This window comes from Nuphar pumila, chromosome 1 (genome assembly GCF_984573655.1).
Source record: "Nuphar pumila chromosome 1, dmNupPumi1.hap1.1, whole genome shotgun sequence".
Lineage (NCBI taxonomy): Eukaryota > Viridiplantae > Streptophyta > Magnoliopsida > Nymphaeales > Nymphaeaceae > Nuphar > Nuphar pumila.
Window position 1 is genome coordinate 6,000,236 of NC_143249.1, and position 12,113 is coordinate 6,012,348.

Below are 12,113 nucleotides of genomic sequence, written 5' to 3' on the forward strand. Positions count from 1 at the left end.
GCAAAATATTCTTTTCTTTGCCTAGTATTTTGAGAAATCATTTTGCTTACTTTATGAAAAATGTTTAGTCTCACATTATTCATCTTTAAAAAATACTTGGTTTAAAATGTAAAAAGTTGGCTTAGAGGGCAAGGGGGTCTTAGATCTTGGGTTTCTCAATTAAACTTTAAACATTGGACTAGGACTTGGATTTGGATTCAGCTTGGCTCTGTGCAATCCGATTTGGTCATGGTTTGAATTTGACTAAACTTTTTTTGGACAAAATTTTACCTCATAAAAACCACTTAATAAGCTTTATTTTCTTAAAACATTTTGACCAAGGCAGTCAAAGGTCAATTGCGACCTTATTGAGAAGCGACACCTAGCCTTAATGACTAGCCTCAATGTTTTCAAGAACGTTGTAACGTTAATGGGTGTCGTCCGTGTGATGGTAGGCACTGGCAACCCTTTAACACTTAAGAAGCTTTATTTTCTTAAAATGTTTCGACCAAGGCAGTCAAAGGTCAATTGTGACCTTATTGAGAGGCCACACATAGCCTTAACGGCTAGCCTCAGTGAGTTCAAGAATGTTGGGATGTTAGTGGGCAACCCTTTCACACTTAAGAAGCTTTATTTTCTTAATACGTTTTGACCAAGGCAGTCAAAGGTCAATTGCAACCTTATTGAGAGGCAACACCTAGCCTTAATGGCTAGCCTCAACATGTCAAAAAAATGTTGGAACATTAGTGGGCATTGTCAGTCCGTTGGTCGGTGCAAGGGTTGTTGTTTGGGCCATTATGGGTGTATGCTACCCGTTTGAATCATAATAAGTGCATGTTGCCCATTTGTACCTTAATGGGCCTTTATAGACCCATGCAAACTAGGTCTATATAAACCTCAACTACCACGGGTCAAGCCATCTAGGAATTTTTTCTCCCTATCCTCTACTAGGTCTATATAAACCCCAACTACTAGGTCTATATCGTGTCGTGGTGACCTGTGTACTCAGTGCAAGGAGTGACTGGCAGTGCATGTGACATGCAAGCTTGATTATATCCTAGAAACAAGGTTGTTCACTACCCCTTTGCACCCAAATTCAACCCGGGCACTTGTCGCTTTTAAAGAAAGTATCTTTGTTGTACGCATCCAAGCATCTGTCTCATCGATTCCTGCAGAAAAAATGTCCAAAATTTCCAACAATTTAAAAGTGACAAACCTAGCTCCATGACGCCATTGTGATGGCTAAGAACCATGAAATTCAAAAGTTGTCTCAGTTCGATGAGACCAACTTCAAGCATTGACAGAACAAAGTCATAATTTTTTTTATCATGGCCAAAGTGGTGTACGTGCTGACTGAACTCTGCCCTCCAGAATGAGAAGAAGAAACTATTGTTGAGAACATAAAGCATCCCAAGTGAAAGGAAGAAGACTATGTATGCCAAGGGCATATTCTGAATGCCCTGTCTGACCTGTTGTTTGATATCTACTTATTAGTACACTTTATGAAAAAGATCTGGAAAGCTCTTTATAATAAATACAACACAAAATATACAGAAAACTGTAAGTTTCTTGTTAGCAAATATATGAATTTTAAGTTTTTTTTATAACAAACCTCTTCTATCTTAAGTTAAAAAAAAACAATTGTTGGCTTATCAACCTAACATAGAAGACATGAACCTTGATGAGTCTTTCCAAGTGGTTGTGATAATTGAGAAATTAACAAGCTCACAGAAAGACTACCGTAATATGTTAAAACAAAAAAATAAAGATTTTACTTTGGAACAACTTATTTTCTATCTTTGGGTTGAAGAAGAAGCCCCATCATAGAGATAAAAAATAGGTGCCAAAGTAAATATGATAGATCGTAAGTCAAGGTTCAAACCCGGTTTAAAGTCTAAAAACAAGAAACCTAATTTTTTTATAAAATTCAAATGAGAATTTGTTTTATGCTTTGTGTATAGCAAATTGGGGCACTACACACAAGAGTCCCATCATTGCAAAAGACAGCACCAAGGCAGAAGTTCTCTAAGAGAACCTAGTGGTTGCAGTAAGTTTATTTTGTATGGTTCAAATGAACAAAGGGTGGTTTGTAGATTCAAGGACTACAATTCACATTCATAGTGACTGAACGTTTAAAACATACGATCTAGTGAGGGAAGACAATCGGGTATACACGGGAGACTTTTATCCTGCATGGGTTAAAGGAAAAGGGACTATGTAACTCAAATTCATGTCATGTTAAGGTTCAAATGTGTATCATGTACCCACTATGACCATGAACTTTGTATCAACCTTTCTACTAACAACAATGGTTTTAAGCCTGTGTTTGAATCTGATAATTTAATATTGTCAAAGAACTGTGTGTTTATTGGAACAAACTTTGTTTCTAATGGTCTGTTCAAACTGAATGTGATCGATAATAATGATGGCTTTGCTTCTACTTGCTTGTTTGACTCTCTTGAAGTATGACATGCTAGACTTGGTCATGTGCATTTTGGATCCATTAAAAAAGTGAGTAAATTATGAATAATTTTATTTTGCAAGCATAATTATTATAATACATGTGATGTGTGATTTCAAATAAAGTTTTCTAAAGAAACATTTTCATAGAGTGGAAAGAAGTTCTAAAATTCTTGAACTCATATATAGTGATGTTTGTAATTTGAAAAACACTCCAACGTATGGGGGTAATATGTATTTCATAACTTTCAATGATGATTTCTTCAAATTTGCTTATATTTATCTTATTAAAATCAAAGTTGAGTCAGTTGAAAACTTTCAGAATTTTGAAACTGAAGATGAGAATTTACACCATTGCAAAATTACTTTATTTAGATTAGATAGAGGTGGAGAATATTTATCTCATAATTTTATGAAGAACATGGCATACACAGATAAAACACTGCACCTTACATTCTCCAGCATAATGGTGTTACAGAACGAAAAAATAGAACTTTAATTGATATGATGAATGCAATGCTTATTAATTCTAGTTGATTTTAATTTATGGAGAGAAGTCTTATTTAGTGTATGTTATATCTTAAATTGTGCATTGTACTCTAAATTAAGTCACTCCTTATGAATTATAGAAAAATAAAAAACCAAATTTATCTTAAAGTTTAAGGTTGTATTGCTCATGTCAGATTGAATGAACCTAAACAAACTAAGTTAGGATTTAAAACTAGTACACGTCTTTATTGGTTACTCTCAAAACAGTAAATCATATATATTTATAAACTTAGATAGTAAAGTAATTTGTGAATCTATACAAGCTGAATTTAAAAAAGATCTAACTTTTAAATATTTGCAAAATCTTTCTTCTATAAATGTTTTTTGTCAACCTATATCCAAAAAATATGTTTTGAAACATGAAAATCTAGAAATTAAAAAAAGTAAGAGAGCAAAAAAACCTGAGGATTTTGGAACAAATTTTCATCTCTACGTGAATGATAGAGATCCCTTAACCTTTTTTGAAGTTATGTTCGCACCTGATGCTATATCTTGATAAGAAAATATTCAAAGTGAAATTGATTTTGTCCTTGAAAATAAAACAAGAAATTTAGCTGAATTGCCACATGTTTTTAAACCACTTGGTTGTAAATTGATTTTTCAAAAGAAAAATTAGAGTAGATGGATCTATGATAAATTTAAAGAAAAAACTGAGATTTATTATTTTGACACGTATGCTTTAGTATCTAGAATCACTTCAATTAAAGTTCTTATAGTCTTAACTTCAATTTTCAAGCTTGAAATTCATTAAATGGATGTTAAAATTGTATTTCTAAATAATAATTTAGAAAAATAAATTTACATAGAATAACCTAAAGGTTTTGTAGTTTTTTGTTAAAAAAACAAAGTTTACAAATTGCTTAGGTCCTTATATGGATTAAAACAAGTTCCAAAAACAGCAACATAAAAATTTCACCAAGTGATTTTTAGTTATGAATTTAATACCCTTGAATCTGAAAAATGCATTTATACTAGGGTTGATCATAAAAACATAGTCATAATTTGCTTATGTGTAGATGAAATGTTAATACTTAGCAATAGTATAAAATATATAAATGATATTAAGAAATTTTTGTCATTTAATTTTGATATAAATAATATGGGTCATGTTAATATGATTTTTGAAATCAAACTTATTAGACAAGAACATGAATATGGTTTAACTTAATCACATTACATTAAAAGTTTACTTAAAATTTTTAATTATTTTGATAGCAAGGTTGTTGACACTCTAGTTGATCATAGTGTTAAATTATCTAAATACATTGAAAAAAGTATTTTTTAACTTGAGTATGTTAATATTATTGGTAGTCTTATGTATACTATGAATGAAACTAAGCCAAACATAACATTTTAAATTAGCAAACTAAGTAGATATATTAGCAATCTAAGACCTGAGCATTGAGATGCAATCTTAAGGGTCATGAAGTACCTTAAAGGGACATTATATTATGAGTTATTCTATATGAGGGAACCCATTAACCTTGAGGGATATAACAATGTGACCTGAATTCAGATAATGATGATTCTATATCCACAAAAGGATGAGTCTTTACCCTTGGATCTGGGGCAATATCTTGGGCATCAAAGAAGCAAACCATCATAACCATAATTCACTATGGAGGATGAGCTTATAACACTAACATCTGCTAGTATGAAAGTTGAATGACTGAGAAATATCTTGATTGAGATTCCATTGGGTAGTAAACATTTGCCTTCTATAACAATTCATTGTGATAGTCATGCTTTTATATATAAAGCATAGAGCAATATATAAAATAAAAATTTAGATAAATTAGTCTTAAGCACAATATTGTGAATGATTTACTCAAACAATGAATAATTTCAATAGAATATGTAAAATTTTGCCAAATTTTGGTAGATCCACTTACGAAATGCCTTTCACAAAAAATTATTAAAATTATATATGAGATTAAAACCTACTAAAAAAATTATTCGTGATGAAAGTCCAACCACGTGACTCGGTCGACTAAGTTCTTGGTTGAATGCAAAAAAGAAGTCACTAGAATAATTGGGTAAGCACTAAAGAATATATAAAGATAGAAAGTATCTTCAAGTCTCATTCTGATGTAAGTGCTCAAAAAACCTATGATATAAACATGACTTTCTCAAATAGCTTCATGTTTTTTCTTCTATAATTTTAACCCATGTTAGGGATTGTTAGTATTTGACTATAAACCTTTTTTGAACCAATATTTTTGGCAAAATATCTCGTTCTTTGCTTAGGTTTTTTAGAAAGAATTTTGGAGGAAAAACTAACTTTATAAAAAAAATTTAGTCACACATTGACCATCTTTGAAAATACCTTGAATTTAAAATATAGAGGGTTGGCTTAGATAACAAGTATAACACCCCAAAATTTTAACCCAAAAATATGAGAATTTTTTTAAAACATTAATTTCAATATGTAATGATGCAATAGGCTTGCCAATGGCTACACTCCAATCGGACCAAATACTAGACGACCCGCTTGAGCGCAAGCGTGAGCGCATCTTAGGCTCCTAATACTAGGTCCAGTATGAAACCACCAAAGACAAAACCAATTTGACTACATTACATAAAGAAAACTCTTTAACGAATAGCGAAAACAACATTTTTCTTTTGTTTAAAATCTTAGGCGAGTTACAGGTTATTCAATTACAAAAAAAAATTGAATAGAAGAATCATAAAATTCATACTACAAGAAAAATGCGGATTAGCGACGAATGCTATCCATCGCTAAATGTGTTTAGCGACGGATTGGCGACATCTTAGCGATAGATAGCGTCTGTTGCATAATCTTGGTCACTAAATAGCGACAGAACTAATTTGTCGCTCATCCATCGCTGATTAGCGACGGATTAACGATGGATGTAATTTGTCCCTAATTCATCGCTAAAAAGGCACAAATTTGGTTTTGCGATGGAATGTAATCCATCGCTAATTCATTGCTATTTTAGCGACAGATTACATTCCGTCGCAAAACCAAATATTAGCGATGGATAATATCCGTCGCTAAACCATCGCAAAATTTTAAAAAATCTAAATGAATCGGGTCTGATCCATAAGAAATTGGGTCCCAAACATAAGCCCGAGAAAAAAGTTTTTTTTTTTTTTTTTGGGGGGGGGGGGGAGGGGCGGGGGGGAACCGCCTATAACCCCCCGCCAGGGGCGGCCCTCCCTGGACCCTTGCCCGCTAACCGCGCAGCGGGAACCGCGAGAGAAAAATTAAAAGAATTGTGTCTAAGTTGTGGGGTAAAGTAGGAACCACGAGAGAAGGCTTACTAGTTACTATCAATCCCGCATGAGCACACATGTAGAAATCAAAGTGTCTCGGATGGCAGATCTTGGCATCAACAACAATACCTATGGCAAAGACGATGAGTATTTGGGACTAATTAAGCATGTTAAAGAAAGCATTTGTTAAAGACGCCTATCAGGCGGCACATTGTCAGGTCCATTCTGAAAAAGCTTGTAACCCAAGAACATTGCACCCCAAGACCAACTTGAAGAGTCTTAGATTCTTCAATTAAAAGGCTACAAAAACACTGAAGACGCTTGGCAAGGTTTTTCTCTGTGGAAATACGTTTCCTACTTTTCTTAATAGTCTTAGTAGAATCATTACATGAGGCCCTATCTTTGTCCAGCAAAACATCTGCAAAGAGGATGTCTATCAATATAGGACAAACACCATGAATTCGAGGCTGACAAAATGTTGTTTCCTGCCATCCAAGAAATCCAATAAACACCGTTATAAGAATGGATTTGAAGATTAGGTTCTAAGCAAGGCTCAAATCTCATCAATCTGTTGTTCGCTGATGTATAAAAAGAAAAAAAGAAAAAGAAAGCAACTAACAAATGACCATCACAAGATGAATCAGAGAGAGAGAGAGCGCTTTCTTAGTCCAAAAACCCATGCTTGTCACTTCCAAAAAAAATAGGACGAATGTCAGCTCATGCTTTCAGATAAAGGGAAAATTTTCATGGGAAGTGTGCAATGGAGGATTACCTTTAAACATAGAACCAAAGGAGACATATATTCTGGAGTAAACAAGTCACTGGGAGTGAAGGGTGATGGCAATAATTTGCACAATATCTGGTTATCTGCAGAAATTTTCTCTCTTAACTTTAAGGCCAAAAATATTGCATTTGGGTTTTCATTACTAGTTGCTTTCTTGAACCAATCTGCCAGACTTGGAGCTTCAAGAACATGTGTTGCCAGAGCTTCTGTAGGTAACTGCAACACTAAGATGGAACTTCAGATTCAACCGAATCTCAACTGAATATAAGTTATTAACTAAGAAAACATTAATAAATTATTAAATTTATAAAAAAAAAATACAGAAGGTTGTTTCGGCTAAGGTGCCAAGTGTTGAATTAGAGAAGAAAAACAAAGATTTCAAACAAGCTTCAAGTTGAAGCAAGTCTTTCAACTATGAAATAAACTTTTTTTTATCTGGTTCTCTACAAGTCCATGACCAAGAACATCCAACTACTGTTTATCTCAAACAATAGCATTGTCCAATGCAGAAAATGGTTTTACACAAGTTGTAAGATACATACGATGATTGAAGCTTTCAACCTATGTCACACGTTGCCCCCATATTGTATCCCCTTATATAGTGGTCATATTGAAAACTTCATAAAAGTAGTTGTGTCCCTGTATCCACAGCCATATACATGTGACATAGCCCCCAACACGTTTTAAGCATGTCTTTGGGCCTCACCAGGTGTATCCTTGATATAAGCAATTTTATAAAGCACACATCTGCCCCAAAGTGCGTTCTTTCTCATTTTCAAATTCAAAATGAGCTGCAACATGCTTATGATCATAGGCACACAGTCTTTTTTTGATCCACCAAACCATTCATATTCATAGAAGAACATCTGCTACCATTTAGACCATGACAAGGAAGAGAGTATTGCTCTTTACTATAGTGCGCCTCAGCTATATGCTCAACTATAAACATGAACACAATTAATAGAAATGTGAACATAAACATTAAAAAAATAACGAAAAACAATAGACATTCAAAAACTCACCAGACACAAGTGGAGCTACTTCACAAGATACATTTTCTCTTCAACTCCCACTTAAAAATGAACTCCCATTGACATGTTACATGTTGTAATACAGAGAGGTCACCAACGCGGTTGCCAAAGGCTCTGGTCGTTGGTGGTCGCAGGGAAAATGGGAGCCAGAGAGGAGGAGAGAGTGTGGTGATGCTGTCGTTGGCAATTGTGCTCGTATGTGGCGGCGGGTCGGAAAAGGTGACGAAAGGGAGAGGGTTCGGGCGTCGCTCGCAAGGGGAGAATTTCACATTCTAGCTTAACGTTTTATATAGAAAATTAGCGACAGATCTGCGATGAACATATTCTGTCTCAAAATCCATCGCTAATTAGCGACGGAGTAGCGATGAAATAATTTTGTTTCTCATCCATCACGAAGTTGCGATGGAGGGTGAGACAGAATGTTTTCATCGCTAATTAGCGACAAATTTTGAGACATAATATTTTCATCACTAATGCCATCGTTAATTCTAATTTTATGAATGACTTGTTTTCTCTAGCTAATTCGTCGCAAATTTGCGATGGATTATTTCCGTCGTAAATTTTTGTCGCTAATTAACGTTTTTTTTGTAGTGTCACCATTCAAATTAATTTAACCCTTAACAAATAAATTCATCAGAGTCGATTAAGTCTAAATAAATTATAAATATTTTTTTAAAATACAATCCCAAGAATTGAAAATAATTGGCTCTCGACACCGTCCGTAGCATCTCACCATCACTTTGGCTTTTTAATCAGTACCTACACATTTAATAATTAGGGTCAGACTTATCAAGTCTTAGTAGAAAAACACTAACAATATATATACATACAATACCAGGTACACATAAAACTATTTCGCATATGTGCATTGAGGAAGCAATTATCACATTAAGAACACATTATTAAATACAAGCAATATGCCATAATTCAACTCATATTCAAATATCAGATTCATGCATCAACATTTAGTTTATGCATATATTTACCAGTACGAGTGGAACATCTCCTTCATGCATGGGTGTCTTTAACTTCTTTTATTTAGGCTTTCTTACTTAAATGATGCATGCATGCTTGAACTATATGCACAATACAAAATTGTTTCGATATCCAATATATGTGAGTACTAACATATATCAATCATGGATCAGAGGCAAGGTACATACGTATATTCAATCAATTTATGACTTATTAACTTGACCTTGCACCCATCACCAATGTTGGGTGAGGGACAAACTTTATCGAAAAAGATCTCCCAACACCTCTAACATGATATATCAAACTTTCTTCAGCTGAAGTACATACATAGCATCCATGGTTACAGTAGTAGTCAATTCTTTTATCTCTGTGGTAAGAAAAAGCAACCTTTCATGCTTGATATAAACTTCTAACGGGGCCAAAAATACCACTTACCCTCTTATTGTAAGCTCAAGACAATTAACATGCATGTTAATTTTTATTTAATTAATTCTCTTGTCATATATGCATAAATATAATTAACCATTTTCAAGGTCATTAACTTCCAATTTAGGCATAAGCATGTATCAATTCAATTAATAGTCACAAGGTTATTAGCCTCCAATTTGGGCACAAGTAAACATGAATCCATATATTATCAATTTGCACGGCAAGCTTATCATGCACAAACATATCTCACATCATGTATAAGCATATCCCATTTTCATGTATAAGCATATCATATTATCAATAATCCCTGATACAATAGTCATGCAGTCACAATTTTATTTCATGCATACAATTCATTTTAACCTTGTACAAAAATTTAATGCTTAGAAACCAATTCAAAATTCTAAGTACAATTTTATATCATGCAACTGTGGGATGCTATGTATGTACTTAAGAGAATTAATGTGCATGTCAAATTTTATTTAATTAATTCTCATGCCATACATGCATAAATACAATTAACCATTTTTAAGGTCATTAACCTCCAATTTGGGCATAAGCATGTATCAATTCAATAAATAGTCATAAGGTTATTAACCTCCAATTTAGGCACAAGTAAACATGAATCCATATATTATCAATTTGCACGGCAAGCTTATCATGCATAAACATATATCACATCATGTATAAGCATATCCCATTTTCATGTATATGCATATCATATTATCAATAATCCATGATACAATAATCATGCAGTCACAATTTTATATCATGCATACAATTCATTTTAACCTTGTACAAAAATTTAAAGCTTAGAAACCAATTCAAAATTCCAAGTACAATCATAAAATAGCCTCTTTGGGCCCACACACTATATACATGTGTCTAACTAGTCCAGCTCCGTGACTTATACATGTTCAATTGGTTCTATTTAAAAGCTATTTCACGAATACAATCAAGAGTTACAATTCAGAACTGCATAAATAAAATTTATCAGTTAGTATAAATTTTGTCATACTCAGAATATAATGAATAAAAATATGAAATTTTTGCAGTAGATGCGCAGGTGTATTAGCTATCTACAACCACAAACCCAGTTAAATATCATTTCAAATCATGGAAAAATAATTTTTTTACTAAAACTGGTTTTTTGTTCACAGAACAGACTTGTTCATATCAGCTTTTTCGAAGAACCATCAACCAATAAATTTAAAAAATAAAATAAATTATATATTTTTTCTGTAGTTAGCTGAATATGTCTGACAAAATCTTTAAAAGAAATCAGGTCAGAACTCTATTTTATCTATGAATTAAAATTTATGCACTATAGTCTTCATGTTTTTGGATAGACTGTGTTCAAGAACTTTTAGGTTCTAAAACCAACTTTTATGATTTTTAATTCACAAACCATAATGAATCTGTGCATAACTTTTTACCGTGTCTTCTTCAATATATAAACTAACACTAATAAAAATACAGGTCATGATCATGGAGTATATTGAGATAAATAAAATAAACACTATCATGCAGTCATTATAGAATTTTTGTCAAGACAAAAAATCTATTTTGACTTGCAGAGGTTGTATCTCTCAATCCGGACCTCAAATGAACCCAATTTTTTTTTTGAGACATCTCCTACATTAGTGAAATATCTCTCTAAAATTTGAATTTTTTTGGATTCAACGATTTGGAGAACCATGCATTTCTTATTAGAATAGAAATCATAAGACATAATGCATCTTTAATAAGAATATGATAAAATACATGTTTTTCATAAAGAAAACACTTTATACATGCATTTCATGGTTTTAGTTTAATATAAACATGGCATACACATGCATGTACACATCTTAGCTTAATGTAATCACAGAGATCAAATTCACAATATGAATAACATGCAAGATTTAGTGTTCTTTTATACGAAAACCTAATTTTTTTTAAAAGAGACATCTATACACCGAAATCAATTTTGTACGACAAAGATTTTGAATTTTAAAACATTAATACACAGGTAATAACATATACAACATGAATTCAAATCCTTACATGTTGATTATATATCAATCACAAGCTAAAATATAAATTTGAAATAGTATAACCTGATTTTTTGAAAAAGATATCCAAACATTCAAAATCATTTTTCGTATGATTAGGACTTTTGTACATTGATTCGGTTTTGCACATCTAATATCATATCTAACATGAATTTGATTTATTATATACAGTCATATAAATCTATATTTTTAAAGTCAATTTTTTTATAAGATAAACACTTGAGTTTCTCCAAAACCATTTTTTACTGAAAATAATTTTGGAGCTTTGATCCATTAAAATTGATGTCATATCAATCTTGTATATCACACACGAATGATATATGCATACTAATATGCATACGTGGATCCTCATATGCATATTGACACTATGCACTTACACGGTTAATATACTCTTATATCGAACACCAAAAAATGAACTCAAAATTCAAAATCATAAGAAGCTTCCTCTCTTTGAAGACCACCCCTCCACTTAGTTGCACCAACAATGTAGGTACAACCACACCAACTCCAGGCCTCCAAGGTCCTCTAATGAAAGTGTGGAATAAGAAGGAAGACAAGAGAGAAAAGATAGAGGAAATAAGGAGAGAGAGATAATAGAGAGAATTAGAGAGAAAG